The sequence below is a fragment of the Colobus angolensis genome, unplaced genomic scaffold, assembly GCF_000951035.1.
Source record: "Colobus angolensis palliatus isolate OR3802 unplaced genomic scaffold, Cang.pa_1.0 Scaffold410, whole genome shotgun sequence".
NCBI classification, from domain to species: domain Eukaryota; kingdom Metazoa; phylum Chordata; class Mammalia; order Primates; family Cercopithecidae; genus Colobus; species Colobus angolensis.
In genome coordinates, this window is record NW_012117489.1 from 943,322 (window position 1) to 957,736 (window position 14,415).

Consider the following 14,415-nt stretch of genomic DNA (forward strand, 5'->3'; position numbering starts at 1 on the left):
AAATGTGCTACAAGAATAATATACCAGGGCCAAATGAGATTTATCTCATGAATTCAAAAATGATTCAACCTCAAAAAATTTACTAATATATTTCACTACATAAGAGAAAAATCCTGAAAAATAATTTTTAAAATTCAGTATACTGTGTATCTGAAATAAAATCAAAAAATTATGTAATCTAGTAACAAAGGAAAGGTTCCAAATTCAATATTATTTTTATACAAACCTGTAACAAACCTCATATTAAATGGTGAAATATTTGATCCATTACTTTTAAACGCAAGAACAAGACAGGAAACCACTCAACTTCCACTATTTGGCGGTTATTAACGAGTATTTGTGCTTTAGATACTAATCTCTTCCATAAAATAGGAACCTATTATGTTAATCCTTACAATAACAAATATATCTCTAAATATGTCCAAACGTTAGGGGCTTAAAATTGAAGCCACAGAGATTGTAGAAAACAGGCACATATTAAAATTTTCTACTATCCAATTCACCTGTAAATAGAGTAAAGGCTCAATGGTTGAAGTCAACCCACTACACATAAACTTCCATGAGGTTGTTTCCTTATTCTGTGTAATGAAAAAGAACTTAATTTATGTGTGGAACTAAACAGATTTTTGCAAAATCTAAAGTCAGATCTTTCCAGGTGTATATAGCACAAGGTTGCCTAAAGCTGTGTAGACTGAGGAGGTATTATCAGGCAACTACTGTTACTCATCATTAATGCCAATAAAAAGAGAAGAAACAAGTTCATCTTTGAGAGTCCCAACTATTAATCCAGCCTATCTCTAGACAGTGGCACCTCAATGGAAGAATGACTGTGGCATATGCTGAGAGAACTGCTGGAAAATTAGTAAGTGCTGCAAGAAAGCTTCCAGGGTCAAGTACTCAATCTGCACTGCTGGACACAACAGTAACCCATTTCCTGACCAAGCATTCAATGTGGGGTCAATTCCTCCTCAAGCTCCATGATTACTAATTTTATAATGAAATATAGATCAAAAATAGAATTCCTGCCTTCACAAAATCAGAGCTCCTAGAGCTACATAACACTGTAGGCATCATTTACTCTAATATAAATGTATAAAAATGAAAACTTCCCAGAAACACCCATTTGCCCAAGACCATACACTGAATTTCAATGAAATATTTTTCCTTAAAGTAAAGCCATCTAAGTAATCTGCTCCCTTTTAGCATTCAGTATGCGAAAACAAAACTAGCAGCACAAATTTTGCTAGCACTTAGTATGAGAAAACAAAACTAGCAACACAAATTAACAGTGTTTAAAGAAAAAATCCTAACCAAATAACAAGGGTTTATTTTATACATATGTATAGATTGCTAGAGGTGTCATAACAAAACACCACATACTTGGTGGCTTCAACAACAAAAATTTATTTTTTCACAGTTTTGGAAGCTAGAAGTCCAAGATCAAGGTTTTGGCAGGGTTTGTTTCTCCTGAGTCCTCTCTCCTTGGCTTGCAGATGGCCACCTTCTCATGTGTCCTCACATGGCCTTCCCTCTGGCTGACGGGATCCCTGGTGTCTCTACACTTCTTGCAATGACACCAGTCATATTATATTAGGGTCACACCCAATGACCAAAATCTAATTTAGTCACCGCTTTTAAAACCTTACCTTCAAATACAGTTACATTTTCAGGTACTGGGGGCTGGGACATCAACAAAGGAATTTTAAGGGAACAGCATTCAGTCCATAACACACACACACACTCTCTCTCTCTCTCTGTCTCCCCATATATACATATATATATATATATATATATATAATATATGCAGATAGCATAAAATATAAATATATATATTTGTGTGTGTGTGTATATATATATATGAAGGACAAAGATATTTCAAAAAATAATATAGAAAGGAATGGAGGGAGGAGAAGAAGAAAGGGGAGGGTATAAGTTTTTTTTAGGAATTTAACTCGGTTCCATGTAATTTAAACTATGATTACAATGATGAGCTCTTTAAGCATTATATTCCCTTAGGACCACCTATTTTTTTCTTCAAGAAATTTGTAAGATACAAACCATGTGTTGAGTTAAATCAAGTAAAATTTAATGGAAAATTACATTCAAAGTCGCCTGACTAGTCCTGTGTGGGTTATGTTCTCATGCATTTTTCATCACCAGGAAACAGCTTGTGAATGTCACACTTTACCATCACCCTCCTGAGCCTAAGTTTTAAATAGAAATTTTAAAACCTATATTAAACTTCAGTATAAAATGATCTTCAATGGGGAAAATATTGTGTTCACAGTTCCACTCTAAATTATTTAAAATCAGAATGAGAGGTCTGTGTGTTTGCTTTTGTGCTCCTTTAAGAATGAATCCAATCTAAGTTAAAAATGTAGCAGCGGAAAATTACCATTTTATTCTTATTAGGAGATAAACTGCTAATGACTACTTAAAGTAAGTATAAGACACAGTCACCACTTGGCAAGAGAATAGGAAGCCAAAATTTTCTCTTTCTGGAAAGGCACAAACAATTTTCTAGAAATGATATATTCACTCTACATAGATAGCTTTGTATAAAAGAGTTAATGTAATTGTTTTTAAGACAGACCATATTAAACTTACTACTTGAAAAAACTGTACTGAAGAAATTAGAAAACAAAATTTTTTTAATGAAAATCATTCATTCACAAGAACGATTTAGTAAAGGAAGATGCTAGTGGTACAAAGTAGTCTATCTAATTAACTGGATTTGGATGCATTAACTTCTGTGGTTGTATTCTATATTCTGTTAACACTACAATGGCAGAAAATTAATATTTTCCTATATTTTGTGGTAAAACAATCAACATTATTTGCCCTATGAAACTGATAGGTAGACATTGTGGAAATACTCTGTAACTTACAAATCAATCATATGCTGACTCCATAGGAAGAATCAAAGGCATGTAATTCCTATCTAAAACTTTTCCTAGTCTACAAAAGAATAGGCCTATGGAATAGGATGCATCCAAGAGACAGTCTCCGCTTTGACAGTTAGAGTCTTATAAAGTGAGTCTCCTATATTAAGTATGCAGAAATGGTCTGATCTATAATTACTATATATATAAATAAGGAATCCAAATGCCAAATCTTTAAAGAGGTCAATAATAAAATTCTTCCTATCAAATAAGTAAAAAAAAGAATAATTCAGAAGGAGAGATTTTTATAATTAAAGTTGAGGCCTGTGTCTTTTTTTCCTTGCAACTTTATTAAATCATCACATTTAAATAAAGATGCTGGATCAAACCAAGGTGTAGTCAACCTTAAACATTATCTTTGGCTTTTTGATGTCAGATATGTGGATGGATGAGAAACAGCTTTATGGGACAACTATTCTCTACTTATCACTTCCCTACTTAGAGTGTAGCCTTGAGATACCACTTTAGAGAGGTGGAAATACAAGGTAATCAGCAATTTCTAACAGACACTAACTGCATAGGGATGTGAAATTTAATGAGATGATGTCAACACCTTTTTTAAAAAAATGAATAAAAGTATAGAGAACCGTCAATTATCTGGGCCAGCGGAGGGGAACATTGACATGGATAATGAAAAGTGTACACAATGTTCCGGCTGAACAATGTTTGCCACTCTGCCATAAAGGTGTCCTTGACAGCTCTAGTTCATTGTCTGTGTAATAATAATAACAACAACTAGCTAATATCAAGTGATTACGTACCAGGCCTTAAACTAATCATTTTATATGCATTACATAAACTTAATCTCTATAATACCACCATAAGGTTGGTTCTATTACTATCCCCATTTGAACATGAATAATTTACAGACTGAAAAAATAAAGTAACTCATCTAAATCTTATAGTTACTGGCAGAACTGGAATTCAAACCAAGATGATCAGAATTGAAAACGATTTTCTTTGTTACTATTATACTGGTGGAATATTCCCACAGAGTCCTAACTCTCACCCGCACGGAGGAAATATTAAACATGCTTCAGTCTGTCTTCTATTGAAACCCCACTCGCAGAAGCAAGCATGGGTGTCTGAACTGCATTTTTATAAACTTCATGAGTATACCTCAGAGTTCACTGTAATGATACTATGATATCCAGTAAGAATGTCCATAGCTTCATACTGACTTCATTGAAAATTAATTTTAACCCTCACACATAACTCCTTGCTTAAGATTGCTGAGTAGCCCCTGAATTGAGGAAAATCATAATGGAGAATCACTTTTCCAGTACATTACACTGTAACTGTGAGAGTGGATATGAAGGTGAGAGAGGAAGGATTCAATCAGAACCATGTGGCCCCATTAAATAAGGATTTAAAGTCAAACCTGACTGGGCTAATTTTTATTTTGCCTTCGATCTCCAGAAAAAGTTTTATACCCAGCATTGACAGCCCTATTACAGTCACACTAAGGTAATGCATCATTGATAGGTAACTTGGTTATAAAATAGATCTAGGTGCTGCACAGAGGTACGGATCCAAACACCACACATGGTAACAACCTGTCAATGGGGTTTGGTTCTAATCTGGGAATTTTCCACTCCCCAGAAGAGGAAGTAATGCCAAGATGAGACACCCACCACACCCCAAGAACAGGTATCTAAAAACTGAAGTGAAACTCTCATTTGCAGGTTTGCACCCTCCTCCCACATCTCCCAGATTAGGCCTGCCTATCATGGGATATAGATTTTTATGGTGATGAAAAGAGGTAAATTTGGAGCAATTTGTGGAATGTAGAGAGGACCTTAACCTAAATACGAGTTTCTGAAAATATGCCCTCTTTAAGATCAGCTTATGACAGCACAACTCAATGAAATCCCTTCTAAATTGGTCCAGCAAGACAGGAAATCTCCCGTAGTACTCCCAAGAATTGCAGCTACTGAGGAGCACAGCTGGGTTAGGGGAGGTGGCAGGAATAGGGGAGGGAAGGTTTGTCATATCAATGACAGTATTAAACACTACACAGGGACTAGTCCTAGGAAAAGTGGGCACTCAATATATGTCTGAAACAAATTTAAAAACCCTGTCAAACACCGTCTTAAAATATACCACTATAAATAAAATCACATTCTTTATATTTTGTGTGAATTTTAAAGTGCCACTATCTGAAGAAAAAAGAACAATCAGCCAGTTACATTAGCATGATGGCCACTGAGGTCAAGGCATTCTTGGTTCCTTGATTTCCATCAAGGCTTCTAATATATAATGGCCTGTATGTGAAGAGCATATAGATGTATACAGTTGGGAAGGCATGGTATTTTAAAATAGTTTCTAACACAGTTTTCCAAAAAACAATGCTTTCCTCATTAAAACAGTAGCTGCAATGCCATACTTTTATCATGTTCTCCTTCCTTTTCAGTTCTACTCTTGGAGCTTATAAAAGATAACTAATATTTTTTTTTAAATAATGATAAAAGTATGACATAAATCATGGTGACCCTTAAGGAAAGAGGGTCTTCCTTTGATGCTTATCAGGCATTGTTACATCCTGTAAGCATTGTAAAAAGTAACACCTGTGTCTATAAGGCTCCCTTGCTTTCCCATGCTTCCCATGGGTATTAACCAATCAATCCTTTACACTGCTGCAGGGGATGGAAAATGGCATTATGCAAAAAGTGTTACTGTCTCCATTTTCTGCCCAATTCAGAATCTGGTGAAAATTAACCTTTCCACCAAAACAAACAAACAAACAAACAAAAAACATAATAAAGTGCCCCTTCTTATCACAACAGGGCAGAGAACAAATAGGCAGTAGACAGGATTGGCTGGCAAGATGGCCAAATAGGAACAGCTCCCATCTGCAGTTCCCAGCGAGATTGACACAGAAGGCAAGTGATTTCAACATTTCCAACTTAGGTACCCGGTTCATCTCACTGGGACTGGTTGGACAGGTGGTGCAGCCCACAGAGGGCTAGCCAAACCTGGGTAGGAAATCCCTCGCCCAGGAAGCGCAATGGGTCGAGGGATTTCCCTCCCCCAGCCAAGGGAAGCCATGAGAGACTGTACTGGGAGGAACGGTGCACTCTGGCCCAGATACTGTTATTTTACCACGGTGTTCACAACCGAAAGACCAGGAGATTCCCTCCGGTGCCTAGGCCACCAGGGCCCTGGGTTTCAAGCATAAAACTGGGCAGCCGTTTGGGCAGACACTGAGCTAGCAGCAGCAGTTTATTTTTCATACCCCAGTGGCACCTGGAATCCCAGGGAGACAGAACCGTTCACTCCCTTGGAAAAGGGGCTGAAGCCAGGGAGCCAAGTGGTCTGGCTGGGAAGGTCTCACCTCCATGGTGCCCAGCAAGCTAAGATCCACTGGCTTGAAATTCTCGCTGCCAGCTTAGTAGTCTGAAGTCGACCTGGGAAGCTTAAGCTTGGTGGGGGGAGGGGCATTGCCTTTGCTGAGGCTTGAGTAGGTGGTTTTACCCTCACAGTGTAAACAAAGCTGCCAGGAAGGTTGAAATGGGCAGAGCCCACTGCAGTTCAGTAAGGCCAGGCCAAAGGCCACTGTGGCCAGACTCCTCTAGATTCCTCCTCTCTGGGCAGGGCATCTCTGAAAGAAAGGCAGCTGCCCCAAGTCAGGGACTTAGAGATAAAACCCCCATCTCCCTAGGACAGAGCAACCAGGGAATGGGGTGGCAGTGAGCACAGCTTCAGCAGACTTAATAAACATCCCTGCCTGACAGCTCTAAAGAGAACAGTGGATCTCCCAGCACGGTGTTCAAGCTCTGATAAGGGACAGACTGCCTCCTCAAGTGGGTCCTTGAACCCCATGTAATCCTGACTAGGAGACACCTCTCAGTGGGGGCCAATAGACATTCATACAGGATAACTGTGGCAGGCATCTGGTGGGTGCCCCTCTGGGATGAAGCTTAGAGAGGAAGGAATAGGCAGCAATCTTTGCTGTTGTGTAGCCTCGGCTGGTGATACCCAGCAAACAGGCTCTGGATTGGACCTCCAGCAAACTCCAGCAGACCTGAAGCAGAGGCATCTGACTATCAGAAGGAAAACTAACAAAGAGAAAGGAATAGCATCAACATCAACAAAAAGGATGTCCACTCAGAGACCCCACCCAAAGGTCACCAACATCAAAGACCAAAGGTAGATAAATCCAAGAAGATGGGGAGAAACCAGCACAAAAAAAGCTTAAAATTACAAAAACCAGAACACCTCTTCTCCTTCAAAGGATCACAACTCCTCGCCAGCAAGGGAACAAAACCAAATGGAGAATGAGTCTGACAAACTGACAGAAGTAGGCTTCAGACAGTGAGTAATAACAAACTTCTCTGAGCTAAAGGAGCATGTTCTAACCCAATGCAATGAAGCTAAAAACCTTGTAAAAAGGTTAGACGAATTGCTAACTAGAATAACCAGTTTAGAGAAGAATATAAATGACCTGATGGAGCTGAAAAACACAGCACGAGAACTTCGTGAAGCATACACAATTATCAATAGCTCAATCGATCAAGGGAAGAAAGGATATCAGAGATTAAAGATCAACTCAATGAAATAAAGCAAGAAGATAAGACTGGAGAAAAAAGAGTGAAAAGAAACAAACAAAGCCTCCAAGAAATATGGGACTATGAGAAAAGACAAAATCTACATTTGATTGTTGTACCTGAAAGTGACCGGGAGAATGGAACCAAGTTGGAAAACACTCTTCAGAATATCATCCAGGAGATCTTCCCCAACCTAGCAAGGCAGGACAACATTCAAATTCAGGAAATACAGAGAACACCACAAAGATATTCCTCAAGAAGAGCAACCCCAAGACACATAATCATCAGATTCACCAAGGTTGAAATGAACGAAAAAATGTAAGGGCAGCCAGAGAAAAGGGTTGGGTTACCCACAAAGGGAAGCCCATCAGACTAATAGCAGATTTCTCGGCAGAAACCCTACAAGCCAGAAGAGAGGGGGCACCAATATTCAACATTCTTAAAGGAAAGTATTTTACACAGAATTTCATATCCAGCCAAACTAAGCTTCATAAGGTAAGGAGAAATAAAATTCTTTACAGACAAGCAAATGCTGAGAGACACTGTCACCACCAGGCCTGCCTTACAAGAGCTCCTAAAGGAAGCACTAAACATGGAAAGGAACAAGCAGGACCAGCCACTGCAAAAACATACCAAATTGTAAAGACCATCAACACTATGAAGAAACTGTATCAACTAACAGGCAAAATAACCAGCTAGCATCATAATGACAGGATAGAATTCACACCTAACAATATTAACCTTAAATATAAACAGGCCAAATGTCCCAATTAAAAGACACAGACTGGCAAATTGGATAAAGAGTCAAGACCCATCAGTGTGCTGTATTAAGGAGACCCATCTCACATGCAAAGACACACATACACTCAAAATAAAGGGATGGAGGAATATTTACCAACCAAACAGCAAGAAAAGCAAGGGTTGCAATCAATAAAACAGACTTTAAACCAACAAAGATAAAAAGAGACAAAGAAGGACACTAATAATGGTAAAGGGATCAATGCAACAAGAAGAGTTAACTATCCTAAACATATATGCACCCAATACAGGAGCACACTGATTCATAAAGCCAGTTCTTAGAGACCTACAAAGACTTAGACTCCCAAACAATAACAGTTGGAAACTTCAACACCCCACTGTCAATATTAGACAGATCAATTAGACAGAAAATTCACAAAATATCAAGGACTTGAACTCAGCTCTGGACCAACCAGAACTAATAGACATCTACAGAACGCTCTCCACCTCACATCAACAGAGTATACATTCTTCTCAGCACCACATCACACTTACACATAACTGGAAGTAAAATACTCCTCAGCAAATGCAAAAGAATGGAAATCATAACAGTCTCTCAGACCACAGTGCAATCAAATTAGAACTCAGGATTAAGAAACTCACTCAAAACCACATAAGGACATGGAAACGGAACAACCTGCTCCTCAAAGACTACTGGGTAAATAAGGAAATTAAGGCAGAAATAAAGACGTTCTTTGAAGCCAATGAAAACAAAGACACACAATGAAAACAAAGACATACCAGAATCTCTGGGACACATTTAAAGCAGTGTGTAGAGGGAAATTTATAGCACTAAATGCCCACAAGAGAAAGCAGGAAAGATCTAAAATTGACACCCTAACATCACAATTAAAAGAACTAGAGAAGCAAGAGCAAACAAATTCAAAATCTAGCAGATGACAAGAAATAACTAAGATGAGAGCAGAACTGAAGGAGATAGAGACAGAAAAAACTCTTCAAAACATCAATGAATCCAGGAGCTGGTTTTCTGAAAGATCAACAAAATAGGCCACTAGCCAGATTAATAAAGAAGAAAAGAGAGAAGAATCAAATAGATGCAATAAAAAATTATTAAGGGGATGTCACCACCAATCCCACAGAAATACAAACTACCATCAGAGAATACTATAAATACCTCTACACAAATAAACTAAAAAATCTAGAAGAAATGGATAAATTCCTGGACACATACACTATCCTAAAACTAAACTAGGAAGAAGTCGAATCCCTGAATAGACCAATAACAAGTTCTGAAATTGAAACAATAATTAATAGCCTACCAACAAAAAAAGTCCAGGACCAGAAGGATTGACAGCCAAATTCTACCAAAGGTACAAAGGGGAACGGGTACCATTCCTTCTGAAACAATTCCAAACAATAGAAAAAGGAAGAGTCCTCCCTAATTCATTTTATGAGGCCAGCATCATCCTGATACCAAAACCTGGCAGAGACACAACAAAAAAAGAAAATTTCAGGCCGATATCCCTCATGAACATTGATGCAATAATCCTCAATAAAATAGTGGCAAACCAAATCCAGCAGCACATCAAAAAGCTTATCCACCACAATCAAGTCGGCTTCATCCCTGGAATGCAAGGCTAGTTCAACTTATGGAAATCAATAAATGTAATTTATCACATAAACAGCACCAAGGACAAAAACCACATGATTATCTCAAAAGATGCAGAAAAGACCTTCGACAAAATTCAACAGCCTTTCATGCTAAAAAGTCTCAAGAAACTAGGTATTGATGGGACGTATCTCAAAATAATAAGAGCTATTAATGACAAACCCACAACCAATATCATACTGAATAAGCAAAAACTGGAAGCATTCCCTTTGAAAACCAGCATAAGACAAGGATGCCCTCTCTCACCACTCCTATTCAACATAGTAATTGGAAGTTCTGGCCAGGGCAATCAGGCAAGAGAAAGAAATAAGGGATATTCAATTAGGAAAAGAGGAAGTCAAATTGTCTCTGTTTGCAGATGACATGATTGTATATTTAGAAAACACCATCATCTCTACCCAAAATCTCCTTAAGCTGATATGCAACTTCAGCAAAGTCTCAGGATACAAAATCAATGTGCAAAAATCACAAGCATTCCTATACACCAATAACAGACAAACACGGAGCCAAATCATGAGTGAATTCCCATTCACAATTCCTACTAAGAGAATAAAATACTTAGGAATAAAACTTACAAGGGATATGAAGGACCTCTTCAAGGAGAACTACAAACCACTGCTGAATGAAATAAGAGGACACAAACAAATGGAAAAACATTCCGTGGTCATGGATACGAAGAATCAATATTGTGAAAATGGCCATACTGCCTAAAGTAATTTATAGATTCAATGCTATCCCCATCAAGCTACCACTGACTTTCTTCACAGAACTGGAAAAAACTACTTTAAAGTTCATATGGAGCCTGCATAGCCAAGACAATCCTAAGCAGAAAGAACAAAGCTGGAGGCATCACACTACCTGACTTCAGACTATATTACAAGGCTACAGTAACCAAAACAGCATGGTACTGGTACAAAAACAGATATATAGACCAATGAACAGAACAGAGACCTGAGAAATAACACCACACATCTACAACCATCTGATCTCTGACAAACCTGACAAAAACAAGAAATGGGAAAAGGTTTCCCTATTTAATAAGTGGTGTTGGGAAAACTGGCTAGCCATATGCAGAAAGCTGAAACTGGATCCCTTCCTTACACCTTATACAAAATTAACTCAAGGTGACTCATAGACTTAAAGATAAGACCTAAAACCATAAAAACCCTAGAGGAAAACCTAGGCAATACCATTCAGGATATAAGCATGGGCAAACACGTCATGACTAAAACACCAAAAGCAATGGCAACAAAAGCCAAAATTGACAAATGGGATCTAATTAAACTAAAGAGCTTCTGCACAGCAAAAGAAACTACCATCAGAGTGAACAGGCAACCTACAGAATGGGAGAAAATTTTTATAATCTATCCATCTGACAAAGGGCTAATATCCAGAATCTATGAAGAACTTAAACAAATTTACAAGAGAAAAAAAATAAACATCAAAAATAGGCAAAGGATATGAACAGACAATTCTCAAAAGAAGACATTTATGTAGCCAACAAACATATGAAAAAAAGCTCATCATCACTGGTCATTAGATAAATGCAAATCAAAACCACAATGAGATACCATCTCGTGCCAGTTAGAATGGCAATCATTAAAACATCAGGAAACAACAGATGCTGGAAAGGCTGTGGAGAAAGAGGTACACTTTTACACTGTTGGTGGGGGTGTAAATTAGTTCAACCATTGTGGAAGACAGTGTGGCGATTCCTCAAGGATCTAGAAGTAGAAACACCATTTGACCCAGCAATCCCATTACTGGGTATATACCCAAAGGATTGTAAATCATTCTGCTATAAAGACACATGCACACATATGTTTACTGTGGCACTGTTCACAATAGCAAAGATTTGGAACCAACCCAAATGCCCATCAATGATAGACTGAATTAAGAAAATGTGGCACATATACACCATGGAATACCATGCAGCCACAAAAAAGGATGAGTTAATGTCCTTTGCAAGGACATGGATGAAGCTGGAAACCATCATTCTCAGCAAACTAACAGAAGAACAGAAAACCAAACACAACATGCTCTCACTCATAAGTGGGAGTTGAACAATCAGAATACATGGACACAGGGAGGGGAACATCACACACCAGGGCCTCTCATGGAGTAGGGGACTAGAGGAGGGATGGCATTAGGAGAAATACCTAATGTAGATGACAGGTTGATGGGTGCAGCAGTCCACCATGGCATGTGTATACCTATGTAACAAACCTGCACGTTCTGCACATGCACCCCAGAATTTAAAGTATAATTTAAAAAGAAGAAAAAAAAATGTTTTAAAACGGTAGCAAATAGAAAGGACTCAGAAAAAAACAGGATATTATAGCATCCTGCTAAAAGAGAAAACGAAGCCATTTCCAGTTTGATAAGGCAAAAGACACTTTTCCAGGGCACATTGAATTGAAGCAAAAATTCCTAAAATAAAAAGAAAGCAATTCAGTTCCCACAAAGTAATATAAATGCCCTAATATATATTTTTAAAAGTTATCCCAGGGTGAACCAGGGAAGGGTAAGCCCAAGAGGATCTAAAGAAATTTAAAAATACAATAGAGAAACAGTGAAAATTTCCAGAAAGCTTGATGACTTGAACACGTGTATTTATCTCTCCCCCTTACAAATCCATACTAAAACAATAGTAAAATTAAAACCCCTAAGGGCAATCAAAATTAGTATAGAAAACACTAGAGACAAGACAGAAATAAAAATGTAAAGACAGGACACAAATGGTTGAGAGGTCACATTGCCTAGGATGAGTGAAAAAAACAAACAAACAAACAAAAACCTTGATACCTACATGATCCAAGGCATAAGCCAGTAAGAAATAAGTCAATTCACACTTCAGAGTCCCAAAAATACTCACAAACTGGAAGCTGAAGTTCAAATTGGGGCTACAAATGATATGATTAGTTGGAGTGAATTTAAGCTGGAGGTCTTTGCCCCTAGTCTCCCTCGGCCAGCCCCCTATCCCTTCCTAGTTCCGCCAGAGATGTATTCCCTGAAGAGGTTGAATCAGAGAATTCAACTGGGGCTTGGATACCAGGCAGAGTGGATATGAGATTGAAGAATCATACTGAATGAAAAAAAAAATCATGAGAAAGTCTGCAGAGAGAACTGAAAGGTCCTCAGTCCCTTCTTGATCATCTCAGAATAGTGACAGCTAGGTTTATATGTCCTAAAAAAAATAAATTAGGAAAGTCCATTTTCAGAGAAACACCCAGTAACGAAAACAAGATCAAGAGATAGTAACATTTCAGAGTACTTAAATAAGACGACTAGGTCTTCACCAATAGTTCCTATGCTGAAGCCCACCAATTGACCAGCCACCCAGGCACAAAGCTTCCAATCAGCTTCTGAGTACATTACTCATAACATAAACTGAGAGCCAACAGTTTCTCTCCAAGAGGCATGACATAGACCCACCAAAAATCTCAACAGGTAAGGCAGAGACCAAAACAAATAAACAGAAACAAGAAACTCAAAGGAAATCCAGAAACAATTCAGAGAACATGTAAAAGGAAAAAAAATTTCCCAAGCTACATTTTGTATCCTCAGAAACATATGAAGTTATATGTTATTCGTTGAAATAAAACAGGATAATTTTTAAAAGAGCATTCAAAGAATAAGAAAGAGTTTGTGGAAATAAATGTTAGTATAATTAAAAATGCAATTAAAGGGTTAAAAATTAAAGTTAAAAAAACCAAGAAGGCAGGAAAAAAATATTTAAAATAATAGGGAAAAGGTAAGGTAACTAGAAGATCAATCCAATAATGCCAACATCCATCTAATGAAAATGTTCTTTTAAAAGAGAGAGAAGATTAAAAAAATTAAACATATAAGAAAACTTGTTGAAACTGAAAGAAATTAACTTGAAAACTGAAAACACCCATTGAACACCAAGAAAAAGGATGACACCAGGGATAAAAAGAAAGTCCTAGAAAGTTCCACAAAGAAAAAAGCAGATAAAGAATGGATTGGGAAATCAGAATAGTCTAGGGATGTTAGTACAATCTAGGCACCTAGAAAACAATAAAACAAGGTATTCAAAAGTCTAAGAAAAAATTATTTTCTAAACTAGAATCATATACTTGACCAGATTATTAATGAAGTAATCAATGACAGATAAAAACATAGTCATATGGCAAATCCCCCATCACCCTTTCTCAAGAAGCTACTGGAGGATATACTTTAAAACAATGAAATAAACCAAGAACAAGTAAGACATGTAACCCAGAGAATGGGTATCTAATATTAAAAAAGGAGGAAAACATTCTCAGAAGAGGAAGCCTCATGACTATAGGATTAGAGACTAACCAATCTATACTAAATTATGGCTATAAAGAACTGCCAGGGCAATCTCAGTGGGGGGGAGAAAAACTGATAGATTATCTGATTTGTTTTGGAGGCATTTTACAGTTTTGGCAAATAGTTGCAGGCCTCAAATTGTGTTTAAAATTATGCTAATTTGAACAAAGGAAAAGTAGAC

General features: G+C 37.6%; 1 protein-coding gene across 3 annotated transcripts in view; it reads right to left on the reverse strand.

Moving 5' to 3' along the window:
• The window catches only part of CDK14 (cyclin-dependent kinase 14), a 487,133-nt gene that overhangs the window by 454,448 nt on the left and 18,270 nt on the right, over positions 1-14,415 (reverse strand). The window lies entirely within an intron of this gene.